Here is a 5,285-nt window from a genome sequence, read left to right as displayed (position 1 = left end):
AGCATCAATTGAAGAAAGCTGGGATTGGCACAAGAAACTCTCTCATTTAAATTTTAACAATATAAATGAACTAGTCAAGAAAGATCTTGTGAGAGGACTGCCAAAATCAGTATTTGCTCCTGAGCCTTTGTGATTCATGTTAGAAGGCAAAACAAAGAAAATCTTCATTCAAGAGCAAGACTGAATGATCAATTCTTGAGCCTTATCACCTACTACATGTTGATCTATTTGGTCCAGTGAATGTCATGTCTATTACAAAGAAGAAATATGCTATGGTCATAGTGGATGAGTTCACTAGATACACATGGGTGTATTTCTTGCACACAAAAAGTGAAACTGCATCTATCTTGATTGATCATGTCAAACAACTGGATAAATTGGTCAAAGATACTATGAAGATCATAAGAAGTGATAATGGCACTGAGTTCAAGAACTTGATCATGGAAGAGTTCTGCAAAAACCATGGAATGAAGCAGGAATTTTCTGCTCCTGGAACTCCACATCAAAATGGAGTTGTTGAAAGAAAGAATAGAACTCTCATTGAAGCTGCACGAACTATGCTTGATGAAGCAAAGTTGCCAACCTATTTTTGGGCTGAAGCTGTGGAGACTGCTTATTTTACTCAGAATTCAACACTTATCAACAAGCATGGAAAAATACCATATGAGATGGTGAAGAAAAAGAAGCCAAATCTGAAGTATTTTCATGTATTTGGATGCAAGTGTTTTATTCTTAAGACTCATCCCGAATAGCTATCTAAATTTAATCTAAAAGCTGATGAAGGAATTTTTGTTTGATATCCACTTTCTACAAAAGCCTTCAGAGTCTACAATTTAAGAAGGGTTGTCATGGAATCTATCAATGTCTCTTTTGATGATAAGAAGATTACTGGACTTGAAGATTTCAATGATCCTGATCAGCTGAGATTTGAAAATAGAGCTTTAAATTCTGATTCTATAACTCCTGACAGTCTAAAACCTGATACTACAAACTCTGATGGATTAAATCTGATGTCAATGAAACTGAGGTGACTACGCCAAAAGAAGATGCACCTGTGTAGGGGGAGCATACTGAAGATACAACAACATCTCAAGAAGCATCAGAACCCACAACAGGCTCTTCAAGTTCTGATTCGTCAAGTTCTGATGGGCAAAGTTCTGATAATTCTGGAAACTCATGTTCTGATATTTCTGGAAACTCAAATTCTGAAGGATCCAACTCAGAGAGCATAATTTCATGGGGAACATCAGAAAATGTTGATGGAGACAGCATGGATCATGGGGGAGCATCCAGTTATAGAGAAAACCTTCCATCTGCAAGGAAGTGGACTAAAGCACATACACCTAACTTAATTATTGGAAATCCTGATGCAGGTGTCAGAACTAGAACATCTACATAAAATGAATGCCTCTATCATTATTTTCTTTCTCAGAGTGAACCAAAGAAAGTGGAAGAAGCTCTTCAAGATGTTGATTGGGTGCAGGCAATGCAAGAAGAGTTAAATGAATTTGAAAGAAATAAAGTCTGGACCCTAGTGCCAAGACCAAAGAACAGGTCTGTTGTTGGTACAAAGTGGGTGTTCAGAAACAAAACTGACAGTGATGGCATAATTACAAGGAACAAAGCAAGGCTGGTTGTAAAAGGATACTCTCAACATGAGGGAATTGATTATGATGAAACATTTGCACCAGTTGCTAGATTAGAAGCCATAAGAATATTTTTGGCTTATGTTGCTCGTAAGAAGTTTAAAGTCTTTCAAATGGATGTGAAAAAGTGCTTTCCTCAATGGAGAATTAAAAGAAGAGGTATATGTTGAACAACCTCTAGGCTTTGTAGATCCCAAATTTCCCAATCATGTCTACAGGCTTGATAAAACACTTTATGGCCTTAAGCAAGCTCCAAGAGCATGGTATGAGACATTAGCTCAGTTTCTTCTGGAAAATGGATTTAACAGAGGACTATTGACAAAACATTTTTCTACCTCAACCATGGAAAGGACTTACTTGTGGTGCAAATACATGTTGATGATATCATTTTTGATTCTAAAAATGACAGACTTTGTAAGAAGTTTGCCAAGCTGAGGCAGTCAATATATCAAATGAGTATGACGGGAGAACTTAACTATTTTCTGGGCCTTCAAGTCAAGAAGAATGAAGAAGGAACTTTTAATTGTCAATCTAAGTACACCAGAAATTTGTTGAAGAAATTTGGAATGCAGGATTGTTCAAGTGCATCCACTCCTATGGCCACTGCAACTAAGTTGGATAAGGATACTTGTAAATCAGTAGATATTACTGATTATAGAGGTATGATTGGATCTCTACTCTATCTAACTGCAAGTAGACCTGATATCATGTATGCTACCTGTCTTTGTGCAAGATTTCAAGCAGATCGAAGAGAACCTCACTTAATAGCTGTGAAAAGAATTTTCAAGTACCTTAAGCATACAGCTGATCTAGGATTGTGGTATTATAAAGAATCAGACTTTAAGCTAATAGTTACTCAGATGCAGATTTTGCAGGATGCAAAATTGACAGGAAAAGCACAAGTGGAAGCTGCCAATTTCTTGGAGGCAGATTGGTTTCTTGGTTTAGCAAGAAACAGAAGTCAATTTCCACATCAACTGCAGAAGCAGAGTACAATTCTGCAGGAAGCTGTTGTGCACAGATTCTTTGGATGAAGAATCAGTTACTGGATTATGGGTTAGAATATTCTAAAATCCCTATTTACTGTGATAATCAAAGTGCTATTGCTATGACAGGTAATCCAGTTCAACACTCAATGACAAAGCACATCAGCATTAGGTACCACTTCATAAGGAAACATGTGGATGAAGGTAAAGTGAAATTGCATTTTGTTCCAACAGATCAACAACTAGAAAATATCTTCACAAAACCACTGTGTGAAACTACTTTTACAAGATTGGTAAATGAACTTGGAATGGTTTCAAGTTCTTTCTCTAAATCTTCTTAGTTTATGTTCTGATACATCAGACTTTATGATCAGTATTTACAGATATTACTATCTTTGTGTATTCTGTGCTTAAATTGAAAAATTGTTTAAGTGCTGATTGTTGTCTGATGTGAATTTCTAAACTCTAATAGTGATTTGAATGTTTATGTGACTATTCAATCCAATAAGGATAATTGTGCTAGATGCTGAATTAGTAGTCTTTAATATACTAAAGATCCCATGTTTAAAGTAATTGTTTATGTGGAAAACTTTTAACACAAGCAAATTCTGATATTGAGCTTAGTTAAGTTTACTTTGTGTATCTTATTACTAAGTCAAAAACTAGAATAATGCTTCTTATCTATTAAAGTTCTGATGTTAGTAAATCTTGTGGATGTACTAAGTGCTGATAAGCCTCACTTATCAAAAGAAAAAGAAAAGAAACAAAAATTAGGTACTCCTTCGAGATCTAGAGTAAAAATGTGGAAGGGAAGACCCAAGTGCATTGCTGGTATTAAGTAATATGCATTAAAAAAGCAAAAAAAAAATTCTTGGTGACTTTTCACACTCTATGATTACTGGAGAAATACTCTGATAAGAACATAAATTCTGATAAGCAGTCGTGACTCACTTACACTGAGAAGCCAATGTAAAATGGAATTTCAAAAGATGCATAAAATGAGCACAAAATAGTTGAGGTGGACTCATGCATGAACTTATTCTAAAGTAGACTTCAGAATAATGACAGATTTTGAGTAAAGTTCTTAGTTATGCCTTATTTTTAAGATGTACTGAAGTGAATCAGACTTTACTCTTTATCTGATATTTAGCTTAATGCACACACTTACACTCCATATGAATGATGAAAATTACTGTGGTGTTAAAAGTTGTTTTAGATGAACAGTTTATGTGTCAGATTGCATAAATTCTGAGGACAAGTTCTGATGGAAGTTCTGATGATTAAGTTCTGATGAAACCATATCAATATTTGTGTGAAGAATTACAGGAATACACATTCACTTTTTGAGTTAAGGAGCCATATTCTGATGACTTTTAAATCCTAATAATAATCAAGTTCTGATGCTGACGTGGTAGTATTTATTTACTTGGTTTATTTTTGGTCATTACATGAACGATAATATTTTTACAGAATATTGGTTAATGTGAGATAAAACAGTCATAATCATTATGGGTTAGTGGTTAACGTGTATGTCCTAAAAAACTGCATGTGCACGGTAATTATTGCTTATTTTACGTGCCCATTAACTCTTTTTCTAACCGTTTACTGACTGTTCACATGGTGCCAGGTGTAAAGTGTATCCCATGCTTCAAAAATACAACTGTTGAGTGGGGAGGGTATATATATGAGAGATAAAAGATTTTCTAATCTTTTACTTCCTTTTCTATTCTAAATCTGTTTTTCTTTCTCTCTCTCTCTCTCTTTTATTTTCTGAAGTTATTTTTCTCTGAGGAATTTTTACAAACACTTTGCAAACATTCTCTTCTTCACTTAATTTTTACAGAGATGGTACCAAAAGACGTAATTTTTGATGGAGCTAAGTTTGTTCCCAATAACTTCTCCACTATTCTTAGCAAGTCAGAAGCCCCATCAGAACTTCACTTCATTGAGGACTTTCTTTGTAGTTCTGATATTGGGTACGCTCTGACCAAACCTGATGCAGTCTCTGGTACTCAAGTACTGGAGTTCTGGAGAAGCGGAGTATATGATGATGGTGGTGCTCAAGGGTCCCCCAAGTATTATTTTTTCATCAGGGGAGGACGAGCATGTCGTGACATTGGCTACGGTTCGACAAGCACTGCAGCTGCCTGAGAACTGTGTTTATTCTACTATTGAAGAGCCAGTTCTTCAAAACATGATGTCCAGTCTGGGGTATGAGAGGACATTGGACAAGCTGGGACAGTTGAAGAGATCTTACATAAGGAGGGAATGGAGTTTCTTCTTTGACTGCATAACCAAGGCTTTTACAAACAAATATTCTAATTTCGATGCAATTCCCATATTCAGCCAACAAATCGGGTATGCTCTCATAAATCAAACTGATTTTGATTATGCAAGTGATGTCTTAGATTTTATTGGGATAGAATGACAGAAGATAGAAATACTATTTATTTTGCTAGATTCTGTCAGCTTATCTATAGTTATTGTTGTGATGATAAGCCCCAATCAGTTAGTGAATTAATTTCATCATTCAGACTAGCTAAAAGAGCTTTTAATGACTTATTATCTACTGATAATAAGAAGGTTATGTTAAGACCCCTCCTAGTTCCTTTATCTGTCAAACAAGCCTTAATAACCTACGATCCAGTTAAAT

This window comes from Apium graveolens, chromosome 5 (genome assembly GCF_009905375.1).
Source record: "Apium graveolens cultivar Ventura chromosome 5, ASM990537v1, whole genome shotgun sequence".
Lineage (NCBI taxonomy): Eukaryota > Viridiplantae > Streptophyta > Magnoliopsida > Apiales > Apiaceae > Apium > Apium graveolens.
The sequence above is the reverse complement of the archived record's forward strand: the minus strand, read 5'-3'. Positions refer to the sequence as shown.